This window comes from Trichoplusia ni, chromosome 12 (assembly GCF_003590095.1).
Source record: "Trichoplusia ni isolate ovarian cell line Hi5 chromosome 12, tn1, whole genome shotgun sequence".
Taxonomy (NCBI): domain Eukaryota; kingdom Metazoa; phylum Arthropoda; class Insecta; order Lepidoptera; family Noctuidae; genus Trichoplusia; species Trichoplusia ni.
In genome coordinates, this window is record NC_039489.1 from 581,615 (window position 1) to 594,326 (window position 12,712).

At 34.2% G+C, this 12,712-nt stretch overlaps 1 protein-coding gene across 1 annotated transcript in view; it reads left to right on the forward strand.

Annotated features, from left to right (window-relative positions):
• The first annotated feature begins 207 nt into the window (after nt 1–207).
• The window catches only part of LOC113499280 (F-box/LRR-repeat protein 7-like), a 72,078-nt gene continuing 59,573 nt past the window's right edge, over nt 208–12,712 (forward strand). The window contains exon 1 of the mRNA XM_026879698.1: nt 208–874. The gene's annotated coding sequence lies outside the window, so the exon portion shown is untranslated. The remainder of the gene's footprint in view (nt 875–12,712) is intronic.

Here is a 12,712-nt window from a genome sequence, read left to right on the forward strand (position 1 = left end):
CGTTGACGTACGTTTTTTATGAATAGTTCTGTTAGAAAATTTTACATTTTGGTATTTGAGAATAGTTTTAAATTTTGTAGATATAAACATATAAAAAGATGGCTGGTATTGAATTTTAGATGAAGTAAAAATCAAGTATATTACCACTACGATTGGCTTTATTTGGAACACAAGAGGCAGTAATTATTTGCAAGAGAAAGAATAACATCGTTAAAAGTTCATTCTCACCTTAGAATTACGCTGTAGTTGCATAACGTCACATAACTTGTCACCAATATTACCCATATTTAGAAAATCCATAAAAATACCTCAACCAATTCTCGAGTTACAACGCTATTCTACTAAGGTTACTTGCCCCGTGGACATCGACAAAAACCGTGCAGCCTGCGTTTCTATGTGAGCGTGTCGTCGCGTACCGACACGCACGCACACATACAAGCCCGCATACCGAACTGCGCGCGCGCAGGAGAAACCGTGCGCTTTGCATTCAACACTCAGTTGTAAAGCAACTTTAGAGGTCATCAAACGCTTTATAGGGACCCCTTATAACTTCACACGTCAAATTATTTTGACATATTTATTAAAACTATCAAAAATACTGCGTTAAAAGTCATACTGTCTTCAAAAACAAGTTACAGTGAACAAGTGTTGGTCGAAAGTTATCGTGCCATGAACATTGTCATTTGGGTTCAGACGTGTTAAGTTCCCTAAGTTGGTTCAAGTTGAGTTTAATTAAGTTTGTGTTAAGTGAAACTATGAGTGTGAGTGTTCAGTGATCTGTCATGTTGGATATGGAAGGATTTGACTCCAATTGAAAATGTGGGAAAACATTTTCTACGTAAAATCTGTTCGGAAAAAGGGGACCTGTGTATAGGTAAGTTACATTTGCATGACTTGGTGACACAGTTGGTAACTAAGGTGTTTACTTTCTAAACAACTTTGTTTTAAGCTAACCACTTTAAAACTGTAAAGTCGAAAGACCATTTGAAGCTAGTTTAAAACCACATAGATCTCTTTAGTGCATGTTTCACAGGACTTCTATTTCGCAGTGACAAATAATGTGGAGCACAAACCACGATGTAGATACCCTAATTCTTTAAACTATATAACATTTTGAATGTAAAATATTATTATGAAGCCTCCATTTTGAAAAACACGATGTCACATAGGATTCTATTTCTTACGATATTACCTTAAAAGATACAGAATGTATACCACAAATACTAAAACTGACTTCACAACAAGTTCATTAAATATACAAAAATACACGTTCATTAAATTCCATCTATTGTTGCTTTAAGACTAGTAGTAACAGAGATAGCATGAGAATTTAATGGCGACTTAAATTTAAGGGACGTTCTAAATCATTCGATATTACAAACAATATATTTGCTAACTTAACTTATCGATTTTAACATTTTGGATTTCTACAACAGACTCTATTTCATATTAGATTTTGACCATACGTTTTACATTTTCTCAAACTCACGAATCTTGTTAATTCAAATTGCCTAGATTAGTATTCCGTGGCAGCCACTGAATGTGTACATACCTTTTTATTTGAATAACGTCCCTTAGCAACATAAAGTCTGTAATCTTCGTCACGTGTTTAGGTGACAAATACTTTGGCTTACGTTAGTTAAAAAATAAAGAGCTGGCCAGTTATTCTACTAAAACACAATAAAAAAAGAAAGAAATGCATAAAACCTATATAGAACTTGCTTCATACTTTTTTTAATTTCGAAGGAAAGGAATGTTTCTTAATATCCTGACAGCCTCTTTCATCAGCTGTAAGAATGTACCTCTAAAGACCGGTTGTCGATGACGTCACAATCCAATACCAATTTTTGAATGAGGATTTCTAATCAATACTTATTCGATAATTATATAACTTTACATAATATCTCAATTAAGAGTAAAACGAAAGTTAATTTCGTCTTTGCGTATTCGATTCAAGGATTTGTTATTATATTCTAGTGATGTTATTTTTACGAAAGTTTGGCAGTAAAGTTTAGAAGTACGAATGTTTGTTTCTGTTTCACGCAAAATCTACTGAGCGGATTCTGATGGTTCAGGAATAGATAATAGCTTGTAACAATACACAAGGTATTTCTTTTTTGAAATGTAAAACAATACTATGCGCTACAAATACGCGGGCAAACGCAAATCTTTTTTATAACCTATAATATTTATTTTTCTATTGAATTATATTAACTATCTCTAGCACTGAAGTTATAAATAAAACTGAATCTGAAAGACCCAAACATTATTAATGACTCCAAAAATAATCAGAGGCAGATATTGAAAGACTTACAGAGTGTAAATCAATAAAAAAATGATTTTCGTTATCTATACAAGTTTCTTATCTAATAACAATGTTAAAATCCGGAACAACCTTCCGAGAAGAAGATAGGTTATATCGTTAACACCTATATCACTTATTAGTTCTTAGAACAAGACTACCAGTGTGTGGGCGAGACAGCATACGCCACGTTACATAGCGTCATCTTGCTTCCGCACAAGAACTCCGACAACAGTTCATACTCAGTTTTGGAGTTTGAACATTACCGGTACAGTATTCATGAGCTCTCAATGTGAGTGACTGATGGCCTATAGCTACGTTTCAAAGTAATATTACTGCAAATGTGTGAGCGAGATAGTGCTCTACATTATAGAGCTGCGTCCCTCTCACTTACTTTAAGAGGTGGTCCCAAGCCTCAGTTCCGTCACTCAGTCTCGAAATATGTAAATGAGGAGCAGGAATGTCACTTGAGATTTGAATTTTATTTGGTTTAGCTTGTGGACGTTGTAGACAAATCGGACATGTCAAGTTTTTGACTTGGTTGTCTCAAATTTTCTGAGTTTGGCTTAAATTTCCGAGCTCATTCTTTTATAAATTTTGTTCCTCATTTTTACCCGTATCAGTCCTTAGGTGAAGTATTAATGCGTTTTTATTTTCATTAACCATTAATTCATTGGTTTATATGCAGGTTGGCAAGACCAGGTTCAATTTGAAATCCACGATTCTTCACGAAATTTTCGTTCGACAATTCTCAGTAGTATCTTCAGATAGTTAAACAGTTTAATGCCATGGGGGTCACCGGTGACCGTCAAGCAACATTTTATTGCTGTGCAGTTAATGTGTTAAGGAAGTACGTATCTTTGAGGAAATTCCAGAAAATGTTAGGACTTGCTCCATGACTTAATACGAGTATTTTAACCAAGACGAAATATTTCCATTTTGAAGTGCAATATGAGAGGGCAATAAAATAAGAAATAACAGTACAATATAACGACAAGACATAAATGTTTTATTTCACTTTCAAGTCACAAACTTGGTGCAACACAACTTTATTCAGTACTTAAATTGCGCAAGAGTGCATAAAACGTTTAAAATATAGACCAGTATCTAGGTCTCGTGTACTAACAAATTGAATGTTTAAATATGAAGTGTATAAACTTAGCTAAATATGGTATGAAGTAGAACGAACCGAATTTGGACTTTAGTGTAACAGGAATAGGGTTTGTATTCTTGTGTATGGTTGTTTAAATTTATCCCTTCAGCTGTACAATAGGTACTGTAATTTAATTAGCAGTGACGATATATAGGGTAGGTTATCACATTATTTCTTACGCAAAGTTTGTTACACAATATACAACTTTATATACCTACAGATATAATTGTATTTGCTTCGTTTGTGCCTGCATCTCGATTTATAAATTCAGATTGAAATGTTTTGAAATCATGGGGATGGCTTAATGTGAGGTGAGGTGCATTTAGGTATCTAGGTGTCTTTCTTCAATACTTGGTTGTAAGTGTTTAGGGTCCTAACTATATTTGGTCAAGCGGTGCCTTAAAATGTATGACTGCACGGATACCCAAGTGGTTAAGGTCACCACGTCAAACGCACGGTGCGCGATGTGTCGCCGGATTGTAACCCTGCTTTCGACGAGCATTTGAGTGATGCTTCGTGCATGTGACTTGAATGTTTATGAAACTCCTTGCGACATATAGGTTAAATTGTTAAATCAATCAGGAATTGTTGTAAAAAAAAAATACGTAAGAACATTGCTGTCGAACTCCAAGCCCTGCAACCTCGTAAATACGAATACATTCTTTAAATTTCTAAGCCACAGCACTCAGAATTCTTTTCTCAAGTTTCATGACAACTGAACCTCAGTTCACTTGGGATCGTGATCTCTGTAAAGTGTTTATGGTGTGAGGAAAATGAATTGTACGAACGTTTTATTTTCTTCTTTAAATCCATGGACTATCATTGTAAGCTCGTCTTCCAATAAAGACTTAGAAGTCTGCAAAGAGGCCATTAACTCCTGTACCTTTAAACCAATAAAATCATTTTTTTTTCCTTTTGTCGGATGTGAGAATCGAACCTGAGACCTCATGCTTACTTAAACCCACTTTAAGTGTAAGGCACATCTTTCATTCAATTCTAACTCCCAATTTATCCATTTCTTTCTGGTCTGGTTTCCAAAATCTTTAAGGTTTCAGATGATATTTTATTTAACTTGCCATTTATTACTATTTTTTTTCTCGAATCTATAAAATCAGCCATTGTTTAGAAGGTAAGTAGCTGATTATCAGGCATCATCAATAGTGTTATTAATACCTCTTTGGAACTTTCAAGCAGCCATAACCATACACAAAGTTTTATAAGTGTTGTTGCTACGAGCACAGCTGTATGAGAAAATTAGGTTGTCTTTTAAGTGCCAGAGTAAAATAACTATTTTACTACAGTTTTATCTATTTCCCTTCACTTTCAATGAATAACAGAAGTGTTATTATGTAATTCGCGATAACGTAGCGACAGCAATCAGTTTGCGATCTCGCTGTTAAAATGTCCTAAAACAAATTCATCGGTCTAGTTACGATTAAAAGTTAGGACCTAACTTTTATAGCAACAAAAGCAACTGTGTTTGTGTATGTTGATGTTTGTTCCTCATTCACGCAAAACTACTGAACGGATTTAGATGATACCTGGTAAATGGATAGTTTATACCCTGGATTACACATAGAACAGTTTTTATTTTGATTTTATGTTCCCGTGGGATCATATATAGCGGGCCCGCGGGCTATATCTAGTCTTTCATATAAGAAAAAGTGTCTTGTCATTTTTGCCAAATTAAATCATTAAACATCTTTTAATCGCTGCTATTTCCATTACAAAGATATTTCTTAAAAGACAGTGTATTTTTGTTTGAAAACATAAAACAAAAACAATTGAAGGTCGTGGGAATTCGAATTTAAAACAAAAATACTCCTTTGTTTATCTTAAATGTAAATTGTGGAATATTTTGGATAGTAGAGTAGATTTTCATAACTCTTCAGTCTTATTTTTCCACCGTATTTGCTTTTTCTAACATATTTTTCTAACAAGTTGAAATTCTTATTGGAATGGAGTCCATGACAGCTATCAAAATTGAATTATATGGCTTCAAGAATCAAAAGGTTTTGTATTGCGAACTTTGTCCCAACAATGATGAAACACAGGAAAAAACGCTTCAAAAAGCCGTATTAAAAAATAGAAAGTTACAGTTGTTAACCTAAAATAGTCATCATAACTTAAAAATGGCACTTTTACGAGTAGTTTAATCCGTGTTTACTAAAGTCATGTGTACTATAAGGTACTTATAGTGACAGTATAAGCCGACGTTCGTGTGCCGGACTAATGGGCGCGTTATCTCACTGACACTTCCTAGAACCCAAAACAACTCTCAAAGACTAAATGTGGAAGGGAGACAACGCTCTACGGGAAGTAGCGCTGTCTCTTTCCCACAATTACAGTTTTACTTTATGGGGTGGTGCAAGGCTTCATAACGGCCATCTGACCTTATCAGCATAGTTATTAATATTCATTGAGATGAGAATATTCACTTCACTAGTACACATTTGCGTTTGATTTGTCGAGTGAATCTGTAAATTGTATTGATTTTCAGGCAGTTTACTGTAAGTGTCAATTTTCGATTGCTTGTAGAATTTTATTAGTCGAAGATAAAAGTTTGTGGAGAACGGGAAAAGATGAAAAGGCTTTATATTGCAATAGGACACAAATGGGATGTGTTAAAAATTTTAATAGTGATACAACCCCTTGCCTTTTTTCGTAGTATATCTAAGGTTCCTCCACAAAAGTGTCATGTTTTGTAACTAAATAACTCTTATCCGAAAAATCCAAGGGTCTCTCAATAAGACACTTACAATCAAACGATAGTACAAAGTCCCAAAAAAAGAAAAAAAAAATACGCCACAAGAATTTGAATAAAAAAATAATATGTCCCAGCGAAACGTCTACAAAAATCATCTCTATATTTCCGTTCGAATATTTTTGACCGGTAAAACAAAGTTCACAACACAAGGTCAATGTCAGTACAACCGAAAAGTATAAACACGAACATTGAATGTTGCACAACTTTCTTACATTTTATAACCTGACACAGATTTTTGTGAAGCTTCGAGCATTTTACTGAACGGCTTAAGGCGTGTTCACACGATGCGAGACTTATTTTGCGAGGCGAGTTGTGAGAATTTCCGTAGCCGCGCTTTTCTATCCCTCTAATCACATACTAGATCACTAACTCGGATTCGATCCCCGCATAAGACAAACATTTGTAACTTGAATGTTAGTGAAACCCTCCGCGATACAAGGATTTAATACCTTAGTGTTTTCCAGTTGTCTAGTCCTCATAATACAAATGTTGCTTGGTGGCGTTGTGTGAATGTTGTGGAATATTATTATAATCGTCTAAACCTGCCTTTATGTCTGTGCGAAGTTTGCGTGATCACGATCAAATGGGAAGCGTAATTGTTCACCGCATGTAAGTGTAACGAATTGGTTACGTAAATGAATTATTCAAATTGTCTGTGTTTGTGAAGTTTTTGTATGGAAATATACTAATTTCCTTTGTTTTATAATGGCTTAGCTATGCTTTGATAGTGCATTTGTTTTTTGGCTTACAGCTTTTTGGCCTTGACTTTTTTTTTGACGACACAACAGCTATTTAACTTAAACACTTTTCATCATTATTTGGGATATAACGAATGCAAAAATTGCATTTCTTTATTTCTTATAAATTTTCATCTTTCACACAAACAGTCAGCTATCATAGACATAAACTATCATGTGACAAGTTTTTATACAAAAAATATACGTTTCTCTGTACTTTTCATTCGCATAACTGTAGAAATGTATCTTGGTTACTAAGACAGTAGACCGAGATGACGAGAGAACTAATTAGAATGGTAGAATATTAACATCAAAGTATAATTTCTTTTAGATATCAAAGCAAATATGTCTTTTCACCACGATTACAGTACTTTCATTACTCTCATCAATTTGTTTGTAAAGGTCGATGTGTCAGCTTAATTTTTCCTGCTATACTATTTAAAATAAGCGCCGACACAAATTGCAGTTTATAATTAACTTAAATAAATGTGTTCTTTCTTTGAGGTAATTTTTGCCCAGCAATGGGCATGCCCATTGCCCAGTCTAGTACAGGCTAGTATTATCCACAACAAGAGTCACATATCCATCGACACACTTTTTTTGCGAAAGCAGGAACCTATTGACTCAGTGCTAATTAAAGGAAACAATAAATTAACTTTCGTAATTGATCTGCGCTTACTGTAAGCTATTAAATGACTGGCCTGCTGGTCTAGTGGTTAGTGGACCTGACTGTTATGCCGGAGGTCGTGAGTTCGATTCCCACTTAGGACAAATGTTTGTGTGATGAGTAAGATTATTTTTTCTGCGTACACTACACTAGCCTACACACATTTTAGATAAATTGCGCGTCTGGGTACAATTTATCTATAATGAATATACATTTAGAAATAAATATAACTTTAGTTAGCTTAAGATTTCCATCATGAAAGTTTATTGATTAGATGTCTTTGATAAAATGAATTGGAAATTGAAATGGAATGCTGTCTTAATAAAGAGAAACCACTTTGTCAAATTCCTTACTGCGGAAGTCGTTTTTTCAAGTCCAAAACTTGACCAATCGTCAACGTCACAATCGTCGTCAAAAAGTTAGAATAGAATCGAACTTCGAACACAACCGCTAGCCCCGCGACACGCCAACAAGCTCACCCTACATTTACGGAGTATCTCGGCAAATCACTGTGTATCTATTTCGTGAGAATGCCGCCAGCGTCTGATCCCAGTAATGATTACACTCTTGATTTATCTCCTTATTATTTGTATCTGTGCTTGTGCTCAGAACTGCTAAAGCAGAACAGCTATATCGTGGGAATGAGACAGCACACTATCCATTTTATTTTAGATGGGACGTAATCATTTTTCATAACTCCCGCATTAAGATATTTAATACTTGTATCGCGGATTTCACAAAAACAAATCCCGTGCACAGACACCCAGACTTTGAACAAGCATTCGTGGATCAAACAAACGCTCTCTTACGCGGGGATCGAACCATCGAACACGTCGCGAAGTGGATGTGTCACAGTCGTGGTGACCTCAATCAATAGGCTATCCGTGTAATCTAAAAATTTCAACAAATTTCTCCTCCCGCTTTGGATTGAGCGGAAGGGTATCAGATTTTTACTGACTAAAACTCACCTGAGTTCCTTGCTTTGAAAGTCGCGCACCGGGTTCACAGTTTAAAAAACGATTCCCGAAAAAAGTACCTAGTAAATCACTCTCTCTCACAAGCTCGCTTTTCGCCGAACACAGCTCCGAACATTCTCACAAACATTACAAGGGAAAGCTCAACTGTATATGTACCTTATCACATGGTATCTGAGCAATAACAGTGAACGGTCATGAGTTTAGGAAGTCGTTAAAGTATTATAATTTTATGATCATTGGTAGTCGGTAGGTATTTATTGTAATAGCAATACTAAAAAATAATTCGTTAATTTAAGAATTTATTTTATTATAGATGTTAATTTTTAATCGCAGTTGAGAATCATCGTTTTCTGTAAGATCAATATATAATCTAGGTAGGTAATTTTTCAAATGTGATTTTTATAATTAGATCTTTGAAATATTATTGTACTACATTTACAATTTCAATACGTCTTTAGACGTATGACGTGACTGACGAGACTGACCTACGTAAGATAAGTGCAACCTGCGTGGTGGAAGAAGGTCCTATTTTATACTCTGTTTAGAATAGGACACTAGTTTTATATAGGATCTTATTCTGAATTCTGATTAGTTTAAGTATGAAAATCAAAAGTAGTTTTATTTGTTTCGTAAAATCACGTGAATTTAAAAATATTATGTTAAATATTATCTTCTATGGGCACCCTGACTTGATGCCAGCCTGATGAGGCAATAAAAAAATCGCGTAAATACTTCCAAAGAACGCGATACTTCACTTAAAACAATATTTATTTTCCAAGACTTCTTACTCAGACTAAACAACGTTTATAATTAATAAAGATCTGTTAATTAAACAGTTGTCAAGTAACAATCGTCTCTCATTCTAAACTTTGTATTTGCAATCTTGGATTGACTTTCGAGAACAAATAGGTTGATATCACATAAATTTTATGGAAGTTTAACTAAAGTAATATTCAATCAGAATCTAAAATAATTCAGAATTATTGTTTATGTCTGCCGAAGTAGGATCGGAAATTACTAACCCGCTAGTGAGCAAACGCGATGATCAATGTTCGTTTGTTTAAAGAAAGAGCAACTTTCCTATTCGTAATCGGTTTAGGTATTGAAAAAAGGTAGACAATCTTACAATCTCGATTACCGCGTGGGCTGGTACCATGTTGCCCAGAACAAAGAATCGTGGTACAAAGGATTTGGGGGAGGCGTTTACCCAACCGTGGGGCACAGTGGGTTAGATAAAAACAATCTTGGTCTGTTTAACAGATTTCATGAATAAGCAACTCATTTTCAATGTAGTTTTTCACTTTTCTACGATTTTATTCTGTACTGTTTTGTGAGACCCTCTCCTAGGTAAGAAGTTTAAGAAGTAACTTTTTATATAAAAAATAACTTGTATCAATACTTTATATCACTTTCATACATTGAAGCATTTGAAACTCACATACTCACACAAATCCGATCAAATCAAAGTACGAAATCATAATTATTTTTCAATAAGAAGCGCACTCCCGTGATAAAAAGACATCGCTTCAAGATTTTCTCGATACTTACTAGGAGAATAAACCTCTTAAATCCGCTTACCGAGTGGGCGATGAATAGCGAAGAATATCTCTCCAAGTCATAGCTCTTAAAAGACTGTTGTGCAAGGGAGATGCCACTATACGCCTTATAGAGCGCTGTCTTGCTCGCACAACTGTAGTATTACCATAAAAGGTGCTATGCCCTCAGTACAAACTTTTTCAATAAATAGGAATTCTGTTCCTGGATAGGAATTACTTGAGCTGTTTTTAATGCAAATTGTTAGGATTGATTGGAAGTAATAAGTATGTATTTTCTAAGCGGTATAGAGCAGTTACAATACAGAAGGTCAATTTTGTTTGTTTTGGTTTTAGCAATGTGCGTTTTCGGTGTTCAAATAATTAATTGGAAACGATTAATAACAGCTTGTAATTAAATCAATGACGGGCCTGTTGGTCTAGTGGTTAGTGATCCTGACTGCTATACCAGGGGCGTGGGTTCGATTCCCATCCAGGGAAAATGTTTATGTGATGAGCACGATCATTTGTTCTGTGTCTGGGTGTAATTTATCTATATTATGTATGTATTTAGAAATATATAAGTATGTTTATCAGTTTTCTAGTACTCATAATACAAGCTTTGCTTAGTTTGAGACTAGATGGCCTAGTGTAAAAAAAATGTCAATAAATAAAATTGAGAATAACGCCTGTTCAAAGGATCTTTATATCTCACTTAATGAACCAGTCTTCTTGCATTTTATAGTATTAAAAACATACAGTTAATAACTGTTGTCAACTAGTTATCATATATTACAAAGTCACCTCAACAAAGAACTTTGCAAAACATACTATCTCATTTCTCAAATGTCAACTCAGAAAACAACACTTGACTCCTCCCACGCATTTGAATTCTTGCATCGAGTGGTACTTCTGCCCGTCTAACTGGTATGTGACGGTCTAGGAACCTGTCAGAGATATCAATTAGTGCTTTATTGCTGTCTTCAATCCAAGGAGTTGCTTTAACGAGAGGTTTGTACGTCATCATGCGTTTAGATATGACTTGAGTATATTCATGGGTAGGACTCTGGAGGGAGAAGGATAGATGAAATTATAAGATTAAATGGATTAGGATTAGGACTATTAAATAACAATAATAATAATAAATGCGGACAACATCACATACATTGTTCTGAACCCAAAGTAAGTTGCTGAAACACTTGTGTTATGGAATTCAGATACAACGAAGGTACCACAAACACCCAGACCCGAGACAATGTAGAAATGTGAATTTTTACATTGACCCGACCGGGGATCGAACCCGGGACCTCAGAGCTAGCGACACCTTGAAACCGGTGCGTACGCCACTCGACCACGGAGGTCGTCAAAATGTTACTAAAGATTTCGTTTATCAAGTAAAAACTACCGAAAATATGATGTTTTTTTTATGGGACCAAATAACAGTTTTTTCACGTAAAAAACTTAAATTGTGAACATTTGACAATCATTTAACTCATTTCACGTTCGGCCTTCGATAGCACTTCTGTAGTAAATGGTGTTTAAAAATCGACTTTATTGCGTCTAATGTAAAATTATTTTAGACAGCAGTGTACACAGACACAGTGTATAAAACAAACAATGGAAGAAATAAAATGCCTGGATATGATGACTATTCCTTTAGTTCCCACGGGAATTTATAAAACCTCAAACTATAAAAGCTATTTCTAAAAATAGTACACTATCTACTTCTAAACTAATATCAATTTTACTTTAAAATAAGACCAAACATTATCAAAAACCCTCACCAACACCTATTTTTACTACAACCATCAAAATTTAATAACCAAATCGTGACAAAAACGCGACATCATAAAATAAAAACGCATTATTCTCAACATAAAGCTATGGAGTCGCGTAACGATGTAATTTAATATTTTACGACTGCTTATGTAAATACTGTCAAAGACTGAATGCCATTCGATAAATAAATGATATAATGGTTGAAGTGCGCTCCCAAATTTATTATTGTAATATGCCGTGGGAATGTTATGTGGGTAAGAAGTATTTGTGTTACTTATGTGAATGGTAGTGCCAGTTTTTGAGATATGTCTTTATACGGTGTTAGTAAATGTGTGATAGAAGAGAAAATATATGGATGGTTTAAAATCTTTTTCAAAAACTGCATAAAATTAAATTTAAAATACAGTTAATAAATTCTTAAAAATATATTTATTATTATATACATTTTTAATATAAATCTAGCGAGGGAAATAACAAAAAATATGGATGATTAAAGTATTGGCTGCAATTAAAACTACAATTAAAATATAGTTGAAAAAAAATATTTTATATATTTTTAATATCAATCTGTATTTTCATTCAAAAAGCGAAAGTTTAAAATTACAACCAGAAACTAATGTATCAATTTACGAAAAAAAAATTATTAATCTTAAATAACTATTCAATAGCTTTATGTACTTGCCTATCAATAATAGATCTATACTAAAGTCTTATCAATCGTGTAGGCAGTTGCGTAGGTTCACCTAATAAGATAATCTGGCTAGGTAGATATCATATTTTTATATTTATCCCAAAATA